The sequence below is a fragment of the Sminthopsis crassicaudata genome, chromosome 2 (genome assembly GCF_048593235.1).
Source record: "Sminthopsis crassicaudata isolate SCR6 chromosome 2, ASM4859323v1, whole genome shotgun sequence".
Lineage (NCBI taxonomy): Eukaryota > Metazoa > Chordata > Mammalia > Dasyuromorphia > Dasyuridae > Sminthopsis > Sminthopsis crassicaudata.
This window is the reverse complement of record NC_133618.1, coordinates 448,561,469-448,584,607: the sequence shown is the minus strand read 5'-3', so window position 1 is coordinate 448,584,607 and position 23,139 is coordinate 448,561,469. Positions and strand designations below refer to the sequence as shown.

The 23,139-nt window shown below is 36.7% G+C and overlaps 1 protein-coding gene across 1 annotated transcript in view; it reads left to right on the top strand.

Moving 5' to 3' along the window:
* Window positions 1-9,155: 9,155 nt before the first annotated feature.
* GHRH (growth hormone releasing hormone) overlaps window positions 9,156-23,139 on the top strand; it is a 30,454-nt gene continuing 16,470 nt past the window's right edge. The window contains exon 1 of the mRNA XM_074292677.1: window positions 9,156-9,253. The gene's annotated coding sequence lies outside the window, so the exon portion shown is untranslated. The remainder of the gene's footprint in view (window positions 9,254-23,139) is intronic.

Genomic DNA, 23,139 nt, shown 5'->3' with positions numbered 1-23,139 from the left:
TAGTCTGAGACAATAGGTCATCTTATCTGGGCTTCAGGAGTATCAGCACTGTGCTCAATTAGGGTTTGGCCATCTTCTAAACATTCCAGGACCGAGCAAAGTAGGGGTGGGAACATAGTTTAACAATTAAAGGTATTTGAATCAGAATCCACTCCCAGCGAGGTTTGTAACATGTAAAAACATACTACATTTCCATTTCCTATTCCATAACCCCATGAGGCAGGTCATTCAAGTCTTGTTTCCATTTTGCAGCTGTGAAAACAAAGATTCACAGAATCACACAGCTAAAATTTGAACACAGGACTTTCCTGAATTCAGATCCAGCATTTTCCCCTGCTATCATCAAGCAATCAATCAATAAATATGTATTGAACTCCTATTTAGGGAGGGAGAGGCTTGGGATTGAGTAACTTGCTCAGGATCACGTAGTGTCTGAGGCTGGATTGAACTCGGGTCCTCCTGATTTCAGGGCCAGTGCTCTACTCACTTTACCACCTAGCTGCCCCTGAGCTCCTATTTTGTGCCAGGCTAATCTGAAAATAATCAACAGAGGTGAAGTTATTAGAATAAAGAGAGATATGAAATGTATTCCTGAAGAAGATAGATATTCTGCTTCTCAAAGATGATAACGAACTAATTACCTAGAAAAGGTTAAATAATATTCAACAAACTCTTTCAAAAGGACATTTACAAAATGTTTTCTGAATGATTTCTATATAAAATAATTAAAATAAAAACTTTTGGGCGCTTAAAGGGATTAGACCTTGATACTTTAGCTTCCAGAACTAATAATAACTGATACTTGGATGCTTTAGATCCTTAAAGATCTGAATTAAGTACTAGCTGTATTTTCCTGGGCAAGTCACTTAATTTCTCTGCCTCAGTTTTCTCATCTTCATCTGTTTCATAGGGTTATTGTGAAAAGATAATGTTTGTAAAAACATTAAAGAAAAATAAAGTGTTTTGTAAGTTTTAAGGTGCTATATAAATGTGCTATTATTATTATTATTTGCAAAGTGCTCTACATATATCATTGATTTTCACAAGTGGGTACTACAGATATTTTTAGATTTTACAGACAAGGAAACAGATTTAGAGAAAGTAAATGATAGCTGGTTTAAAAAAATACATATCAAAACTATTGAACTCATACACAAAACTGAGTTGTTGTTTTTTGAAAAAATCAACAAATCAGATAAACCTTTGGTTAATTTGACTAGAAGAAAACCAAATAACCAGTATGAAAAATGGAAAAGGTGAACTTACCACCAATGAAGAGAAAACTAAAATAATAATTAGGAGCTATTTTGCCTAATTCTATGCCAGTAAATCTCATAATTTAAGTGAAATGGATGAATACTTACAAAAATATAGATTTCTCAGATTAACAGATAAGGAAAGAAATGATTTAAATAGTTCCATTTTAGAAAAAAAAAAACTGAACAAGTTAGTAATGAACTCCCTAAGAAAAAATACATATCGGATACATGGTCCAAACCAAGGTCTCTCCTGCTTCAAGGTCCATCATGCAAATGCATTTCTCTTCCCTTTGATTCCTTTTCCTTTTCTTTTTCTACAATTTACTCTTTCTTTCATTCTCTTTTGGATATCCAGCATATCCCATTCTCTTGTTTTCCTGACCAAAAAGAAAGAAAGAAAAAGAAAAAGAAAAAAAAAAATGAAAACTTCTGTGAACATCACATTTTTTCTGATATTCTTTCCCTGGGATTCAACTTTGAAAACCCAGATTTTGTCAAATTTATACCCTTGCCAATCTCTTCTTACTATTTGGCTCCAACAGCAGTGAAATCATTTCCCTCCGCCCCACCCTAAAAGCATAGAGTAATATGTTCAAGATCACATTGGCAGTGATATTGTGGAAAAGTGCCTGGGAATCTTGATTCCCAGTTACCATCTCAAGATCACACTCCTTTAAAGAGAATTAGCCAGTAAACTCTACTCAAACAAAATTTTAAAAATATCTGGCATCAGCTCTTTGTCCCTTACATAATTTTGACCAGGGAAAGGACAAAGAACAGTACATCTAAGAAAGGGTTTTTATTCTCATTGCAATAGGGATTGGGATTGTTTATTGCTCTTTTTTTCCTACTTAATATTTTCAAGTGTGACTCCCAAAGCCTTGGCTTCACTCCAGCTTCAGTTTGTAAAGTTGTTCTCATATGCATTTTTCCAATTCTTCCCAGGCTCCAGAGTCCTAGAAATAAATAGCAAACATTAACTGACAGCTCTATTCCATTTAGTGCCATCTCAAGTTTGTTTCCCTGTTCTCTATCCATCAACTCTTTTACTTGCCATAAAAATATTTAGCTGTCATTTAAATGTATTTATACTATTTGCTTTGCTAGCCTCAGGCAACTATTTCCATATGTGGGTAACATGCTGCAATGTTTCCATCTGCTCCTCCACTAACTGGATTTCCCAATAGTTAGTGTTGATCTAGCATTTGAATCTTCAGTCAACTACCGCTGATTTCAAAGAAGGCTGGGAAAACAAATACATATTCCCATATCATCTTTCTTGTAAGCTTTCAGTCATTTCCCAACGAAATGCAGATCCCATTTGTAAACATGTTATACAAACCATTGTATTAGGTGTCAGTGCACAGTCTATTAGCAGCAGCAACAACAAAAAAGAAACGTAATCCCTGCAGGATTCTCCCTTCTAAAGAAAACAGCAATGGCAAAGATACGTAAGACCCTGATTCCTGCTCTATAAAAAGAGGGGGCTATGCAACATGATCTATAAATTTCTTCCAAATCTTGCTTCAATGATTCTCCTATCATTTAGCAACTTCTCCTTTCCCTCTTTTTAATTAGTTTGGTCCCGAAGTTGTAGTCTTTTTTCTCATTTATTATTAAAGTCACTAGAGTAAAGAAAAGAGAACTAGGAGAAGTCTAATCAGATTTTATTTTTATTTTTTAAAGTCTTAGAATTAAAAAAAAATAAAGTCTTAAAATTTAAAGCTTTTGTAAACCTACTTTAAGCTTTTGGAGCTAAACTAGTCTTCATTTAACATGAATGGCTGGAAAAAAGTAGAAGGCAATTTGAATGAAACTATGTTTAGGGCAGCACACTACATCATATAAGACAATAAATTCAAAATGAATATGCAACCTAAATATTATAGGTCATACCATTAAAAAAATTAACAGATAATCAGATCATGTGCTTTTCACAACTAAGAGGAGGGGGAAGAATTCTTAATTAAATAGAAGATGAAGTAACTGCAAATGAGAAAACAGAAATTTTTAGTTATACGAAATTAAAGAGTTTTTGCTAGAGTAAAATCAACACAACTAGGATAAAAGAAGAAACTATTGAGTGAGAAAACTTTTTTTGCATCAAATGTCTGATATGAAAGATGCTGTGCAAGATTAATAGGAATGATGAAGGGAGCCTTTGGGCAGTCAATTATTATATGTTTTCCAGAAGCAATCGCAGTAGCGATTTGATGACTGTTTTCAGAGCAAGTGATGGGAAGCTCAGAAAAGGAAATGCCATACAGGCAGGGTACCAGGCAAGATGACAAGATGTTTGGGACAGGTGAATGTGAAGCTTGGTCTAGGGCCAGATAGACAGAGCCGGTTGGTATCTGGCATTCGCTTACCAATTGGTACAGCTCTGAGTTCTAACAAGTCTGGATTCCCAAGCTCAATGGACTAATTGTCCTGAGGGTGCTGGTCCAACTGTAGAACAAGGGACAGTGGAAGAACAGTAGGCAAGATGTTTAGGATAGATGGATACGTGTGCATTACAATCCAGCCAACCTAGACAACTCTCAGAAAGAACACTGGGCTTAAAGTTAGGGGACTCAATTAGAGTTTGACTGTTACTTATGAGCTATGTAATTTTAAACAAATTATTTGACTTCTCTGGATCCCATTTTATTAGCTGTAAAGTGGGATGCACAGATTGTTGTTATAATCAAATGAAATAATGTTTAAAGTTCTTTGTAAACTTTAAAGAGCTGTGTATTATTCAGTAGTTTCTAAGGTCCCCTTAAAGGCCTAAATCTATGTTCCTATGATTTGTCTCCTCCCCCCAACCCCTCTTCAAATATCTTGTGCTCTTCCAACCCTATGCCTTTCATAGTGTTGTTTCTTATTTGGGAAGGTGATCCCTCCTTTTCTTTTCCTTTTTTATTTCTATTCATCCTTTAAAACCCAAAGCAAATGTCAACTTCTCCAGAAAGCCTTCCTGCATCCTCAAAATTAGTAATGACTTTGCTTCTTCCACCTCACATAGTACTTTGTTTTCCATCTCTCTAGTGCATTTATCATGCAATATTATATTTTGGTTGCCTTTGTTTGTATCTTATTCCCCTTTTAAATGGTAAATTCCATGGGGCAGAGCTGATGTCTTATCTAAATTTTGTCTCCCCTAGGCCTAGCATGTATATTCAAAAGAGTTATAATAAGTTATCTGCATTAACATGTTAAATAAATCCATGAGAACTGATGAGATCACTAAATGAAATAAAGAGGAAGAAAGGAACAGGATCCAGGACAGAACTTGGGGACACATCCATGGTTAGGTGACACGGATGAAGATCCAGCAAAAGAGACTGAGAAGGAACAATCAAAGAGGAAGAAAGAGCATCAGGAGAACAAATATTTAGAGGCAGAAAAGAATATCTCTAAATGTTGTATGTTCCTCTGGGTACACGTGGAATCTTCTAACAAACTCTGAGTAATTTGAGATCAGGCTCTTGTTTTGCTTTTGATTCTGTATCCCCCACACCTAGGGTAGAAAATGGCATAGAGAAGGCATTTAATAAATGATTGTTAACTAATTGATAACCAGTTTTCATCCCCAGTTATTTTTAATTAGTTCTTTTTAGATTGACGGAACTTCTCTAAGTACGACAATTTTCAGATGGATCTGATGAGAGATGTGACTTTCAGTAGAAAGAAAAAAAGACTTTTGGAGCATGGTAGAAGAATATTGGAATGGGAATCTATGAGGGCTGAATCCTAGCTCTAACACTTATTAGCTGTGTGACTTTGGGAAGATAATATTACTTCTCAGGGTGTGTGGTGTTTTTTAAAAAAAACCTATAAGATGACAATGATGATAATAATAGTTGACATTTATATAACACTTTAAAGTACACAAAGTACTTTCTCATTTGATTCTCAACAATCCTATAAAATAAGCTCTATTAGCCTATGCTTATCATTAGACATAAAATATGTATATTTTGGAGATGAGGAAAAAGAGACTCAGAGAAATGGCAGCTAGGTGACACAATGCACAGAGTTTGGACTTGGAGTCAGGAATATCTGTGTTCAAATTCTGCTTCAGACAGTTAGCTGTGTTACCTTACACAAGTCAATTACAGACCAACCTTACTCTTCTGATATGTAAAATGGCAATAATAATAGCCTCATCATCTCAAAGCTGAATTGAATTAACATGCATAAAGCACTTTGCAAATCTTAAAAAATTATATAAATGCCAACTATAATTACAATGGCATGCCGTGGGTCAAAAACTAGTAAATAGCAACAGCATATAATATGACCCTGTGTTTTCCTGGGTCCAGGACAGATATTCTATGCATTGTCTCATGCTGCCTTTTCAAGTCTTATACTTGTCTAGCATTTTGTAATTTATGTAACTCTGTTGACTTCCCAGCATTGTTAGTTTCAAATTAAATAACTTCTATAAAAGGCTTTGTAAATCATAAGGAGCTATATAAATGTTAGGTATTATTATTATTGGAATATAATAAAAGAAGAAATGAATCTAAGACTTCTGCTTTCTTTTTTTTTTTTTATTTGCTGAAACCGAGAGAACAAGGTTCCCTTTTTCATGAGAAATAGCACTGTGGTGACTATTTATGGCACCATCTGAAAAGAATGTTAGGTTTCATCATAAAGTACAATATTAATTATCTCAGCCAAATTTTTACTGATTCAGTTAAAAAAAAAAAAAAAGGACTGTATCCAGCTGTATTATTGCTATATTACAAATTGGGTTGTGGTTTATTTTGTTTCCCCCCACCCCAGAAATAGCCCTGAGATATTGAGGCTAACACAAATCTCCAAAAGTTAGAGCACAAATTCATCAAGTTCAGAACTCTTTCATGAACCCAACAGGCTTTCTGTGTCCTCTCCTTATCACAAGGAATGCCCAATTTGCCTATTTCTAATGTGAAATGAATGACCTTTAATATTTCACAGTCTAGGTCTGAAGCTATTAAAACTATAGATATTACAATTTCCAAAATCATGCTCTAATATATTGTATTATTAGAGCATCTGCCATCAATTAAGCCCATTGCACACCCACAATTGTGAGTCCTTGGTCCAAAAGAGACTTCTGTTTTACCTGTAGGACAAGGGCACTGTGACCTCTCTCTCTTGAGGTGACATATTGGCTATCAGGTTCATAGAATCATATAAGAATAAGAATCTTAAGAATTGGAAGAGTCAGGGGGCAGCTAGGTGGCGCAGTGGATAGAGCACCAGCCCTGAAGTCAGGAAGACCCGAGTTCAAATGTGGTCTCAGACACTTAATACTTCCTAGCTGTGTGACCCTGGACAAGTCACTTAACTCCAGCCTCCAAAAAAAAAAAAAAGAATTGGAAGAGTCCCTAAAGTCCCTTTGCAATAGAAATTCTTGATGGATGACTGTTCACTTACTGCTTGAATAGTTTGAATCCTAACTCTGCCCTGAGTAGATTTGAATACATTAGTTCTCTTCCTTTCCTCTTTCCCATGATGCTAATCTCCATTTCTTCTGTAAAATGAAGGGATTTCCCTTCAGTAGCTACATCTAAGCTCCTATTAAAACCTCTAAGAAATGGGAATCTCAGTTTCTCTAGGTTATTAGATACCTCAAAGTGCTAGAAAAGTCTTGATTTTTATTGAGTCAAAATCTTCCTCTTTTAAATTCAATTAAAGTTAAGTATTTACTATTGTTGGGACTGTGGGACACCTTCATCAGAAAGATAGCCTTGCAAGACAAATGGAATACTGATTCTAGTGTGAGGAAGACCACAGCCTCACTTACTATCTGTGTGACCTGGGCCTCTATAGTCTTATCTATAAAACAAGGTTAATAGTATTTATTTATAATGGGCAGCTAGGTGATACAATGGATGGGGTGCTTGGCCTGAAGTCAGGAAGACTTATATCCCTGAGTTTGAATTTGTTCTCAGACACATACTGATTATGGGATCCTAGTGAGTCATTTAATCCTGTTTGTCTCAGTTTCCTCATTTGTAAAATGGGCTGGAGAAAGAAATGGCAAACTATTCTTGCATCTTTGCCAAAAAACCCTGAATGAGGTCATGAAGAATTGGATGGGACAGAAACAACAGAACAAAAATTATGATACTAAGCACACACAGTAGTAACTGTTAGTAAACTGGCTCAAATGGATAATGTGTATAGTGTTAGACAAACATCTAAGGAACAAGGTCCTTGGGAAAGAAATGCCTGTGGAGTGGGTTCCCCATAGACCAAGCCAGCAGAATGCAAGCTCAAGTAGGTTCTCCCAAGTTGGAAAGATTTCAGGTACTGAGAGACTGCCAAGATCCAACTATAAGCTAAATATGACTAGTCAGCAGAAGGTTGGCTACTGAGAGTTTTTCACAATGACAACTCATGAAACAGATAAGGATCCCTTAGTACTAGGCTGCCTCCTGCCACCATCACACCTCATACATTTCTTCAATGTATTGATTTTAAATGTTAGTGTTCAATGTGTAATTTTTATCCAGCAAACAAGAAGACACACTAGAAGAGCCAAACTACTTTGTGATTAAGTCTTAATGCAGAGCCCTTTTTATAGTGGCAAGGAACTGGAAAGTGAGTGGATGCTCATCAGTTGGGGAATGACTGAATAAATTGTGGTGTATAAAAATTATGGAATATTATTGTTCTATAAGACATGACCAGCAGGATGATTTCAGAAAGGCCTGGAGAGACTTACATGAACTGATGATGAGTGAAGTAATAGAGACGAGAACATTCTACACAGCAACAGCAAGATTATGTGATGATCAACTGTGATGGACGTGGCTTTTTTCAACAATGAGATGATTCAAAGCAATTCTAATAGACTAGTGATAGAGAGAGCCGACTGCATCCAAAAAGAGAACTAAGGGGATGGAATGTGGACCACAAAAGGCATTTTCACCTTTTTGTTGTTGCTTGTTTTTTTTTTCTCACTTTTTCCCTTTTTGATCTGATTTTTCTTGTTCAACAAGATAAATATGGAAATACATTTAGAAGCACGTGTTTAACCTATACTAGATTATTCCTTGTCTGGGGAGGGGAGTGAGTGAGAGCAGGGAGAAAAATCTGGAACACAAAGTTTTGCAAGGGTCAATGCTGAAAACTATCTTTGCATGTATTTTGAAAATAAAAAGCTATTATTTTAAAAATCTTGCTACAAATCAAGTCCTTGATCACATTACAAAGACAATACTATGTCATGGGCTAGACCATTGTAGAATAATGGTTCCCTAGAATTCCAAGTGAAAGCTTTATCAGGGGGGGTTGAATCCAAAGGATGAATTGGATTTAGAAGAGGGATTCATGAGTAATCTTTGCAAATTTCCTTTCAAAATGATCTCCTTTCCTTCTTTTGAATAGTTTGAATCCTAACTCTGCCCTGAGTAGATTTGAATACATTAGTTCTCTTCCTTTCCTCTTTCCCATGATGCTAATTTCCATTTCTTCTGTAAAATGAAGGGATTTGGGCTAAATCATTGCTAAATTTCCTTCAGTAGCTACATCTAAGCTCCTATTAAAACCTCTAAGAAATGGGAATCTCAGTTTCTCTAGGTTATTAGATACCTCAAAGTGCTAGAAAGGTCTTGATTTTCATTGAGTCAAAATCTTCCTCTTTTAAATTCAATTAAAGTTAAGTATTTACTATTGTTGGGACTGTGGGACACCTTCATCAGAAAGATAGCCTTGCAAGACAAATAGAAGGGAACTATAGATGTGGAAAGTTACACATAGTGTCAGATTCAGTTCATGTGTTGATTCATTTTGATTTTTCCCACTGCCCTGAATAAAGAATAAGTAAAAAACAAAACAAAACAAAACAAAAAAACTGCTTCCATCTCTCCACCGGATTTTACCAGTTTGAGTGTGTGTCTCAAGGAATCTGGGAGGCGCCAGCCACATTCCAACAGCTGATAATCGAGAGTACTTGGGGTCTTAACCGTCTTACTCAGAATGGAATGCACACATATCTTACACTTCATTACAAGGTATGGCTTGATGGGGGAAGGATGTATTTGAAAAAGAAGATGCTATACAGTGATAAAAACAGGATTAAAAATATTCAAATTCTAGCCTTTATCAAATTCTTCCCCTACAGATAAGCCACATTTCTTTATGTTTCTGGTTAGTCCCACGCAATCCTTTTAGTGTTATAAAGTGAGAGGAATAAGGTCATGCTGGGGACCTTGTCCCTGAGCAGTTTTAATATCTGGGAAACAGTGACACCTGCTGGCGCCTCCCTTTGTCTCGAAGAAACTTTCAGGCTCTCTGGGAATGGGAGGCATTTTGTCCCTCCTCGTGGTCATCATGATGCTCCCATTGACCAGTTTCTATTTATGAGCCTTCACCAAAAGCATTTGCAATAAAAAAGAGCAAAATCCTGATTCTGCTACCTGCCAGCCATTGGTGAGCAAATCAGTTTCCCCATCGGAAAAACAAAAGGGTGGGACTTAGTGAGGTCTAAGATCCCTTCCAGCTCCAAATTTGTGTGACATGGAGGTTTAAGAGCTATTACATGTAGAAAGACAAAATGTTATCAGTGATCTTTTGAAAGTCCTTTCCGAAGATATGCAAGCCTGTCTTTAAGAAGCCAAGTATTTGTCCCTTAAACTAGAAAACATAAAGTGCTTGGAGTATGGCTATGATCTCCATTTTTTAAAAATTAATTTTATAATTATAATTTTTTGACAGTATATATGCATGAGTAATTTTTTTTACAACATTATCCCTTGTATTCATTTTTCCAAATTATCCCCCCCTCCCTCCACTCCCTCCCCCCGATGACAGGCAATTCCATACATTTTACATGTGTTACAATATAATCTAGATACAATATATGTGTGTAAATACCATTTTCTTGTTGCACATTAAGTATTAGATTCCGAAGGTACAAGTAACCTGGGTAGATAGACAGTAGTGCTAACAATTTACATTCACTTCCTAGTGTTCCTTCTCTGGGTGTAGTTGTTTCTGTCCATCATTGATGATCTCCATTGTTATAAAATAAATTCTTATTTACTTGATTCTCTTCTGTCCTTTGGATTGAAAGGAATTAGGGAAATCCCCCTTCTCTACATTTTACAATACTGATGAAATAGCTGTGACTAAACAAATACAACTGAATGAAGGCCAGCTAAATGGGTTGTATAATTAAGCAGAGATTTGATTTGCTTCGAGGTCTTATTTTAGCATGCCGTCTGATAACAGGAATAGTTTTATCTATTTGAATTTAGAAAAAAAAAAGAATTCTACATTATGCTATCAAATTAAACCTTCTAATATCCTGTTCATGAACTATTATATATTTGCATCTTTGATAATGGCAGTTACAGGGCTAATACCACAGAATTAGTTTACCTAATTTTTAAATTACTTAAGTTTTATAATCAGACTTATTATTTCCTCCAATCTGCATTACTGGTTGCCACCATTCTTCTATCCCAACATTCTTACTTGTGAAGGTTTTTTAGAATGAGACAATATCATTTGCATGTTAGCTTTCCCTCATCTACCAATAAGGAGAGGATTTATACCTGTCACCAAGTAGAGGAAAGGGCATAGAATTTATTAAATACCTACTATGTGCTAGATACTATGCTAAGTGCTTTTATAAATATTATTTCATTTGATCCTCAGAACAACCCTACCAGGAGCCCTACTTTATTTTACATTTAAGGAAACAGAGGCAGATAGCAGTTAGATAATTTGCCTAGAATCACACAGATAGTAACAGTGAAAGGGCCCACTGTACTATCAGCTACCTTGAGCAAATTATTTAAAAAAGAACAATCACAGGGCAGCTAGGTAAGGCAGTGGATAGAGCACCAGCCCTGAAGTCAAGAAGACCTGAGTTCAAATCCAGCCTCAGACATTTAACACTTCCAGGCTATGTGACCCTGGGCAAGTCACTTAACCCTAACTGCTTCAGAAAAAAAAAAAAACAACAACAACAACCATAAAACTTATTAATGCCTTAGCAGAAGCTTTATACGTTTCTGTACAAAATAAAACAAAACAAATTTTTGTCACTAGGTGGTCAACACTGTGCTGATTAACCTCTTTCAACTTGCCTACACTAGTATTCAGATAGCAGATGGCAGGTCTTATGGCCTTTCTAATTTGGTGAGACGTTCCAGAGTTTGCACATACACATAAAGGACATGGTCTTTGCAAATACAGAATCACCTGTCCATGCCTTCTTTGGTCAGCCAGTTGGAATGCTATAGGAGGAAATTAAGGTACTTAAGAAGGGAAAAGGAACCTTTCAGTTTACAACTATTATCTTCAATCATTTCAAACTTCTCAGAAACATCCAATCCCTTTAGATATTGCCACTTAATTATAATGCCTGTGGAAAGAACTGCCAGAATTTTTCATTCCAGATATGCAGTTGGCCTGGGCTTGAAGAATTGAAATAGAAAGATATATTCTGTCTAGTTCAAAGTAATTTATCTCTTACACATCAAGACTTTCCCCATTTTGATTTCAATATAAGGTGGGTTGGCATAATAAATAAGATATGAATTTTGGTGGAATTTTGCAGACTGCAGATGACACAGAAAAAAGTTTAGAAACTCAGAAAGGCATAAAATATATTTTTGGTACAGTGTAATATCAACCCATTTTTTACAACCCAGTTTCACTTGATAAAAGAAAGAGAAAAAAGTCAGACATCTCTTGTACACGTGAAGGCCAAAAATTTTTACTCAAATTTTCCAGATTTAAGGGGTTAGGCAACCCCAAGATATGGAAGGGATAATTGTATTTATACTCAGAATTCAGACCTTGTCTTTGAAAGTTTGGGTTTTATGTTAGAGTAAATGAGTAGGAAGATTATGATAATCCCCAAATCCATACAGAGAATCTAAAATAAGCCTATCAGAACAATAACAAAAACCTTATTAATTGACCTGCAGTAACTGGAATTTGTAATAAAAGAACTGGGCCAAAATTTAACTTTGCTTAGAAATTTTTCTTAGTTCAAATAGCTAAATCACTGTATAAAGTAAGTATTGAAAATACTTAATAAGAAAACATTTTTGAGCATTTCAGAAACCTCTAATTGGGTATGTAAATTGCAAATCAGTGCCTTCTGCTCTGAGGTAAAAAACTAGGCTCTTTTCTGTCCCTTACATGCTCACCTAGTGTTCTTACTGACCCCTTTCCCTATGGCTGAAATGTCCTCCCTTTTAAAATCTGATCTTTCCTTTAAGACCCAGCTCAAATGCTCTTTTGTCTGTGTTGCCTTTCCTGTGCTTCCAACTTGGAAATGAGCATTCTGTCCTCTGATTTTGAAAAGTGTTTTCATGGTATTTGATTCTTTATTATATAGGGTTAGGAACTGAATCTGTGAGTTCACTGTTGTAGGAAACTCTGGAATGAGGAAATGCTCTCTACTAGTGCAGGTTGGTACTATGCCTAAGACTTAAGGAGTTACCTGGAGTGTGGGCAACCAAGTGACTTTCCCAGCTTCAGAGTTAGTGTACATCAGAAGCAGGACTTGAACCTAGAGCTTCCTGGCTAAAGGGCAAGTTTTCTGTCCGCTATATCATGCGTCTCTCTATTAACACTACATAATAGAGGGTTGTGGGTGGGTGTGTATGTGTATGTAAACTATGCATAAGGCAGGAAGATTCTCTTTGTATGTCCCTCAAGTTTGGTGCAGAGTTCATTGTTTAATAACTGGTTTTCCAATGAGTGGATAAAGCAATTTTTATTTTTATTTATTCTTTTAAGTAGCTCCAATAAGGAGCTGGTAGTCAATACCTTGAATGAGAGGAAGCAAGGTACAATGCAAAAAGTCAAGGATTTGGATTGAAAAGGCTTCAGATTCTGGTTATGTTACTACCTATGAGGCTTTGAGCATGTCATTTTACTTCTCTTGATCTCAATTTCTTCATGTAAAATAAAGGTCTTGAACTGAATCCCTACTGCATTTATTATTGTATTTTTATTTATTTACAATTGCAGGTTAATCTGGTTTGGGCTGCATTCTGGACTTCTATACTTCTGGAGACATGAGCTTTGTGGTCAATTTGTGACATCTGCTCTAATCCAACTCTCATTTTAGAGATGTGAAAACTCAAGCCCAGTGAGATTTACTAATTGACACAGATAACAAGTGGCAAAGCTGGAATTATGAACAGAAACCCTCAAAGTCTAAGTCCTAGACCCTTTTCAGTCTGCATCATATCTCATCTTTAAGGTTTCAGTCCCAAAGTCAGTAATTTAGTTCACCCCTCTAAATTATTGTATGTATATTTGACAGGAACCTTGTTGCTTCTATATAAATGATCCAGAATTTTTAGTGATTATGAATGAACTTTTCTAGTTGTTTGAATTTTGGGAGATTTTTGTTGTAGAAATATCAGACTACAGAATATCCACTTTTGGTCACCTTGGAAAAAAGAGAAAGTTCTTTTATTTGGCTTGATGGAATGTGAGAGAATTCTTCAGGGACAAGGTCAGCAGTAGCTGAAGAGAAGAAAGATAGCATTTGAAAAGAATGAGGACATCATCACAAGTTCAGAATTGAACTTTAGCTCTCCAAATGTGGAGCTGTCAAATCCATGGGGGAAGGGGAGAAGGCAGATGGTGAGAGGTCCCCCTAATAACGGGAAGGATTGGAGAACTACACTTTTGTATTTTTGTGATTCAACCTGGAAGGGAACCAGTATCTATTAAGTATGAGGCAGTAGGCTAAATGCTTTGCAAATATTAATTGATTTGATCTTCACAATAACCCTGGAAAGTAATATTATCTCCATATTACAGAAGAAGAAATTGAATCAGACAGATTAAGTGACTTGCCCCCATCGTGAAGAAATTTAAGGTGAAGGAACAATTGAGTTTAGTTAACAACCTAGTTAAAAGCAATAATTAGTTAAAATAGCAAGGTACCATATTCCCATCTCTTTCCTATCTCAGATGAGTGGCTCCTGGCCTAGCCACTATTCTCTGTTCCAGTAGAGTCTCCCTAGAAGTAGTCTCATTTTCCTCCTACATCAGAGGTCCTTAACCTTTCACGGATTCCTTCAGCAAGCAGACATCTGGCATTCGAACAATGTGGCCAGCCCAATGGAGTTGTGCTCTCTGCTGTAGAGCTGGAATGCTTGGCAGTTTAGTTCGAGAAAGGACTCAGTGTCTGGTATCTTATCCTGAATTGTCTTGAACAGAATTTTCTTACTTTGGCCTTATACTCCCAGAGCGAAATTGATTGTCTCCCCCTCAGAGATCCAGGAGTATTTCTCAAAGTTTAGAATGATTCTTCTCTAAGGTTATCAGCTCAAGCCCCCATTCCCTGTTTCTTGCCTCTCCCTCATTGTTCAGTCAGTAATTAGCATTCCAATTCCATTTAACCTGTTAACATCAATTAGCTTTGACAAAGATATACTGCAAAGATACAGCAAGTATTTTTTTCTGTTTCTACTCACATTCTCCCATGTATTTCCTCAAAGTCTTAACACAGTTTCTGTGCAGAACAGCCCTACCCATTCATGTTCAAATGTAGCATACGGCTTGATGAATAAATAAGTGGTTTTAGTGCCCTGGCTTAGGGGCCAGATGAGGCAGCTGGTAGTCCTGTGCACTAGGCCTGGAGTCACAAAGACCTGAATTCAAACCCTGTCTTAGACACTGCTTGTGTGGCTCTGGGTAAATTTGCCTCAGCTTACTCATCTGTAAAGTGAGGAGAATAACAGCACTTACCTCCCAGGATTGTGTGAAGGTCAAATGAGATAAGGGTCTTAGACTGGTATATAATAAGCTCTATATAAATATTAGCCATTATTCTTATTTCTTCAAGGTCTTAATGATGAATTGTCTAATCATAAAACCCAGCATAAATTCTACTCCTAAATCTTCTTCCTGGTGGTTCAGCCTCTTGAGATTTCAAAGCTTACAAAGTTATTGCCATCTCCTCCCGTAAAACAAGAATCAATAAGTGTAAAATGGTAAAGAACAGAAGTCACAATTTGACCTCTGGGGAGGAGGACCCAAGTCTCTCCTTTCAAGCAACCGTATCTCTGAAATAAAGCCAGGAAGGAAAGCGCATCCGCGGGCCCTGCTGAGCAGGAGCGCCTTCAGAATGCACTCCAGGTCTGTCCTCAAGCCAGTCAGAAAGATTCCTCTTTATCCCAAACAAGACCAGCTTATAGGATGTCTGCGCCTGCTCCGAGTGGAGAAACAAGGCACTCCCATCACCCACCATTGTGCCTCTCTAGAAGCTGGCTCCCCAGCTGCCTCCAAGGGACACAAGGGATCTCACTTTTGAGCCACTTCTCCCATTACACCCATAGAGATGTGCATGGTGTTTTTCCTTTTAGGATGTGAGCTGAGGGCGATTTCCCTTTTGTCTTGAATCCCCAGAAGCTAGCTCAAGTAGACACTTAATATATGCTTGTTGATTGCTTAAATGACTGATTTATTCTCCAGTGTCCACTACGAACAAATCCACATTACTCTCAGACAAAGGCCAGCCTTCCTCCCTTGGAGCTACGGCCATTGTTTCTGACATTCCAAAAAACGCATTGATGGAGATGAAAGGAGCTTTTTACAAAGCAGCGTTTAAATCCCCAAAGCAGAGAGGCTTCTTTCTAATCAGACTTTCTCCCTTTCCTTTCTCTCCTCCTTCTCTCCCTCACCCCCAATTCCCACTACATTTAGACTAATTCTAATTGAATCGGTTGCCTCTAGGTTCTAAAAATTTGCAACACAAATGTGAAATTTGTGTCTCTGAGGCTAAATGCCATCCACCCTTGGGGACATTTAAAAATATATTTTTCCCTGGAGCTCTTTTCTTTCAGCAGTTTCAAACCAATAGGGATGTCTTTTTACTTAGGCCAGAGAGCCAGCTAATTAGAGCTGTATATCCTTAGGCACAAGAGGAAAACTGAATGTCTCTCCATAACTAATGAAGGATGTTCCCAGCCCCCTTATCTACTGCTACCATTTTAGTTCAGACCTTCATTACCATTACCATTAATAAGAGCTAACATTTATTTAGGCCTTTTAAGATTTACCAGGGGCTTTATATACATTAACTCATTTGATCTCAACAATAATTCTATGAGTTAAATACCACAGGTATTATTTCCCCCCCACTTTTCAGATGAGAAACTGAGGCTCAGAAAGGTTAAATGACTTGCTTGAATCCCCACTTTAATTTAACTGTCATACATGTGATCCAAACCCAGGTTCATAATGGTACCAAAGCCCCATTACTCTCTCTGCTACAACACATGGCCTTGCTATAATAATAGATACCTAAAAAGTTCCCCCTCTTCCACTTCATCCTCCCCTAATCCATCCTTTCAGTGCACGTAAATTCAATCATATTAATCCTTGGCTCAAAATCCTATTATATCCTAAATAAAATACTAATTCCAGATGGTTCACCATATGCCCTTTCTGGCCTTATCTCATCCCCTCCATATATTCTGTGTTCTAGTCACAGTGGACTACTTATACCATCCTTGCTATCTGCCCCCACACTTTCCCACTTTTGTATCTTTTCTAAAATTATTCCCTGACTGAATGGTCCTACTCTTCTGCTCTTGCTAGTTGAATTCCTAACCATGCTTTAAAGTCTGACATAAATAAATGTCCCCTTCTCCAGGAAGCCTTCTCTGATACTCTTGAGATCAGAGAAGTCTTTGATAGATCAATAATGACCTTTCCCCTACTCTCCTAATCCTAGGAATTCATTTAAATCTCAGGTTGCATCTCTCTTATATGTTACCTATTCATATGGTACAGTACTAGGATTGAAAGTTTTAGTCCCTTTCTGATGGGGGTTGAGGTCCCTTTAAGATTTCCTTTCTGATTTCCCAACCCCCATGGCTGACCTTTGATTCACAAATCCTGCTCAAAAAGCACCCTTTTGAATATCCGGGCCCAGCCCCCACCAGATCTGAGCTAGCTTGGGTTTTTCAGCCCCCACTATCTGCTCGTTTCCCCAACCACCCACAAACAGTTTCTTCCTTATCTGAAAAGCCCACCAAGAACTTGGGGCAGCGCCCACAAGCCCCTTTTATGTATAAAAGAGCCAAGCTGGAGCTCTCTCTTTGCAGGAGCCCTTCCCCTCAAACATTTCTACCATTCAAAGAAGCTCCATAGGCCACAAGATATCATGGCAAAGGAACTCAAGCTAAATAACCTAGATTTGAATACCACATTTGAACTTGAACTTGAACAAATCATTTAACTTTTCTAAGCCTCAATTTCCCTTAATAGTATACCTGGAATAATCCTCTCTTGCTCTTTCTTTTTCACACAAGTATGAGGATCAAATGAAATGAAGTCTGTGAAAGTGTTTTCCAAAACAAGTTTACATCATCCAATCAGAAGTATCTACATAGTATTTAGGATGCAGGATGCTATCCTCAGTGCTGTAGATACAAAAATAAACAATAATAGGGTCTCTGTCCTCAACAAATTTATAATTTATTCAAGGAGATTTCATATGCACAAATTAGCCTGACATACTATAGAAGAATGAAGGAGAGATTCAGGCACAATAACTGTGCTTATGCAACACATTATAATTATCCTGGATCCTTTATGTTATGGATCAAATGAGAGTTCTGAATTAAATCGTTTCCATGTCCTTCCAGGGTCAAAAATAGCTTACGTTTGTATAGCTCTTTAAGTTGTTGTGGGGAAATATATGAAATATATTCATTTTATCTATAATGTGTTTGCTCATTCATTCACTTATATATCTATATATTCATCTATTTATCATTTATCTATTTCTTTATTGGCTTGGATCTGTGATTTGACCCACACAGGGATCTCTCTGTAAAGAATGTCTCTCTCTCTCTAACTACTTAGCAACAAATTCTTTAGGGAATTGCCTGGGGTTCCTGAGAAACAAAAGATGCCATGGCCAGTATGGACCAGGGATCTTGACTGAAGACAGCCTTCTAACCATAGTCCCATACTATCTCCTTATTTTATCTATGAGGAAACAGAAACTTTGAGAAGTAAAATCACATAGCTAATAACTGTCTGAGGCAGGATTTAACCTGACTTGTGGTCTAGTACCTTATCCACTATATCACAAAATGTCTGGAGGTAAATGTTCTTTAAATATATTTCTAATGCTTATCAGACTTTTTAACTTAGATCCTAACCATCTAATACACAAGCCTTATAACCCATATTTCTCTAACCAAATTAGACTCTCTAGTCTAATTATACTATCTAACCCACATATGTATATGCAGACATACACATATATACATACATATACACACACATATATGTTTGTATATAAGTGTGTGTATATGTATGTATTTGGGTAACTCCTCAGTGCCAGCTAAGTATATTGATTTACTTCTGTCAAACAAGCTTTTTTATTCAAATCTATATATTTCATCAGGATACTTTCTTACCTGTGGGTTAGTGAAATGTAAAACAAAAACAAAACAGTAAGGCATTTTTGCATTTTGCATTTTTTTTTCTTTCATTACAATATCATTCTAAGTATTTGGTTTCCTTAACCATAGAAGGTTCATGCTTACAAAGTTCTAACTCAGGAATTAAAGGAATTAAACTATATCCATAGCAGGTACAAATCATAGTTGGCATTTATAGTTACAAGATTTATTTATATGTAAAGATAGGAGGTGCCTAAAAAGTCATTTAGTCCATAGGGAACAGAAAAATCTTGTTAATTATGTATCAAACAAATTAGTTGTATTTTAAAATTTAATGAATCGATGATTTCAAGGATATGGGCAAATGCCATTGCTAACTAGATCAAAGATCAAAAGCCTTCTATACTTGAATAGACATTTCATTTCTGTGATTTAAAAAAACAAAACAAAACAATATCCTGTAACCAACTTAGTGGTGATAAGTTTTTTCAAATGTAGGTTCATCCTTCAATGACTGAAATATAATACATGGCCAAAAACTGAAAGCCTTTCTAGGTTGGTAGGACCTGCAATACCTTCCATTGATTGGCATAGCCTTTGAGAGCCCCCCAAAACACTTTCATACAAGGATGAATCTTTTGGAACAGGACTTCAGTTCTTCGACAGCAAAGACAGGAAAAACATTCCCTATCAAGAAGAAAAAAATTTTCTTTTAACTGCCTTGTCTAGACTGAAAAGTTGAAAAAAGAAATTGAAATATTGGAAAGGCTGTTTTTATCTCAAAGAAATGAATGCTTGCTGAATCCTGGAATGCAAATATGACATTTGCTTCTTATTATTTCTACTGAAATTATGATAATTATTATTGTAATGATATTACTCAAATTAGGATGAATATAATAATAGCAAAATGATCATTTGAGAGCTTTTTGCACTGTTTACCACCTTAAACATAAAGAGAGAGCAAATGAATTCAGTAAGGCACTTTAAATAGTGAGAAGAGAAGATGGAGAGCCATTACCTTGCTATGTTCCAGTTTGTAAATGGGATGCTAAAAACAGTCCTTGATGGACTTGAGGGTAATTGATTCTGTGATGCTGAACATACCCTAGAGAATGTAGGTATAAAAGCTGGCAGGGCTCTGGGCAGCAGTTGGAACACACTATTATCAGGAAGGTGGGGAAAACAGATAGTTGTGCATTCTGTCTCTTGTCATTTGGCTCTAGGACTGTGATGGTCTGCTAAAGAAAAAAGTGAGAGCTGTGCAGAAGAAGGGAGTGGGGACAGAGACACTGGTGGTGTCAAGAAACAGCAAGGAAGAGAAGTTACCATTTTCAAAAACTCAAAACATCTGAAATCTCAAAGGCAACCTGCAATCTCTTTACAAAGGGACTGGTGAGTACAACCACGGCCCTGACTAGGTAAAAATAATTTTCTTTTTGGTCTTTTGTACATGCTGCCAAAAAGACTTAAAGGCATTTTGAATCTAGGACAATGTCAATGAATCCCAAGTGGGTCAGACTGCTCCAGCTGTAATGGCATTCATTTCAAATGGCCTCATAAAGAAACTGGAAACTTACTTCCTTTGCCCCAGGAGTATGATGACAGATCTCTTAGTCTTAGAGTTGGAAGGAACCTTAGAAATCCCCTAGTGCCATCCCCTCATTTTCCAGGTAAGATTTGACCAGAGAATCTAAATGACTTAACCTGAGTCCTTTGACTCCAAATGATTCCATTCTTTCCATCATCATTCTTTCTTCTAATGCCAGTTCTGTAGGAAAGATTGTAAATTTATTAGGTTCCCCCAAAGATTGAATTCTTCTGCTAAAAAGTTCCATTAAAACAACACAGGAAAGAGAGGTAGCATAATATGGTGATTAAGAGGCAAATTTGGAACTCAGAAAACCAAGATTCACCTCCTGACTATATGTGTGACCTTGAGCAAATCACTTAGTATCCCAGTCTCCCTCTATTCACCCCATAATTCTCCAAGTATTTTCTGCCTTAGTAGGGGGAGTGTTCTCCCTAGAAGTGTCTACATTAGAAAAATCAATCTGATTAAAAACCAAACAATAGGAGAAGAGCTAAGGGACTTTGTAAATCAGTAGCTTTCGCTAATCTGTTCAGCAACAATTTCCCTTAATTACCTAGAAAATGAACTTCTCTTAAATGTGCCTATTTCATCATTAGTAATTTTAATTGCCTCAATCTTGAATGTTAACATTGATTTTATAAGACTAATCAGTATGTAATATTTGCAGAACCTTTAAAGTACAAACCAACTCATAGAGACAGAATCAGTCTGTTTTTTTCATCTATAGAATGGGGACAATGATACTTGGGATCATAGATGTAAAACTGAAAGAGAATTCAGAGGTTATCTAGTCAATAGTTTTCACTTTCTAATTGAGGAAATTGAGACCTAGGCAGGTGATGTGACCTGCACAATGCCACATAGGGAAGGGAAGGTAGTGAACCTTTGTTAAAGTATGCATCTTCTGCCTTGGAATATACGAAATCTGCTTTCTCAAGATTCAAGATTCCCAGTTTCGAGGATGATCTAGGTCCTCTGACTTCATGAGGCTACTATGAAGGAAGTGCTTGATAGACCTTAAAGAGCTATAGAAATTAGTAGGAGTTAGTTATAAGACTTCTCATGTGTTCCAAAGCAGTGCTTGGTAGGTCCCACTTTCTGGGAATGTGTTCTGACTGTTTATCTTCTTCAGGAGACCCATTCTGATGAAAACTAGTCTAGAGAATTCTCTCTGGGTTGGTGAAACACTGAGACCATTTATGCTGGATTGATAATTGTTATAGAATAAGGTTCCACTTATATAAAATCCAAAAGATTTTAAATGACCAGAATTACTGAAGAAACACTGAACAAAAAAATTGATGGTGTTCAAGATGATCCTGAAGAGCTGAAGTCCAGGAGGTTCTTTTAGAATCTTAAAAGAAAGATTAAATTATGTTTAATCTTACCTTTGTCTTGAAAAAATGTATTGAATTCTCAAAAATTCTTGTATATAATATGTTATGCACCCAAGAATTATTTAATCAGTGTTGGTTGAACTGAACTTTTCAGTCTTTATTATTTATTATTCACAAAATCCTTGATCTCATACTATCTCACTCTGAAAGATTCTGGTGATTTTACATCATTACTTAATGGAATATATTCACCAAACTGAATGTGGAATTTTCATCCAAGATCTTAGCTTCTGAAGGTCCAAGATAGAGTAGAGAATCTAGCATTATTTATGGTACTTCAGCTGACCAGAATATTTAATTAACTAAGTATCCCAGCCCCTGAACATTCTTGGAAAATAGGAGTTGTCTATTTCAAAAGGTCCTTCCCCAGTTTCTAGTTCCTAGGATACAGGGGAAACTGCCTCATTTGAGAGGCAGAAGTTCTAAATTGCCAAGAATAGAGAAATCCAATTCAGAGTATTGCCTTCTCCTCAAAATAAATAAATAAATAAAAGCATCATATTCCCAATACAAGATATTTCAGATGACTGATTTTCTCTTTTCTTCTAATTGTTCCAAGATAGCCTCTCTTTTAAGTACTTTTACTATCATATAGTTTCTGGCTCCAGAGTAAGGACAATAAGGGAGGCTTTTCAAATAACAACCATAGTTGCCACAGCAGCTAATCCAGAGTCAAGGTAGAGTTTATCATGGGGCTGTAGCAGCACCAGATGCCAGAACATTGGGCTGTGCTGGGGGAACTGGGGACCTTTGAAACTGGGAATCTTGAATCTTCAGGATGCAGAAGATTTTCTATATAATTCTTCCAAGGAAGAAGACACACGTTTTGACGAATAAAGTTAAAGACAGAAGAGCCCACTATTTCTAGGCAATTCCCTGAGTGGGTTCATTCCCATTGTACCATGGCAAAATCAAAGTATGTGAAAGACATGGAAATTTTCTCCCCATCCCACCCCACAACCCCCCAAACCCACTGGATTTTCAAATATAGAATGTCTCAAAAAGCACAAGTTTGGTGCACTCTGGCTCACTCCCATATCCCAAACTTTTTTTTTTACCTTGATGTCTTTTGGGATGTTAAAGACAGAAAGTATCTTTCCTTAGCATTGGGTATGACATATGTACAAGCAGAACAAGGAGAGGTTTTGTTTTGTTTTGTTGACTGGAGGTTTTCAATTAATAATGGGTTCCTGAAGAAGAGGTAATTCATAGGGCAGAAACCATTTCATCAAAGACCATGCTTCAGGAAGCAGAGGAGGAACTGGGAGATACCAAATCTTTGAATCCTTGATTAAAAAAACACTTTCATATTCATTGCCTCAGTTTCTCAATCTGCAAGATGTAGAACATTAGACTGGGAATCAGAAAACCTAGGTCCTAATCCTGATCTTGCCAGTAACTAGGACCTTCCTGCCTCTGATTTCTGGTTTCCTTCTTTATAAAATGAGAAGATTGAACTAGAAGATCTATAAGTTTTGAGGTTCCTTCTAAGCTTTGGAAAT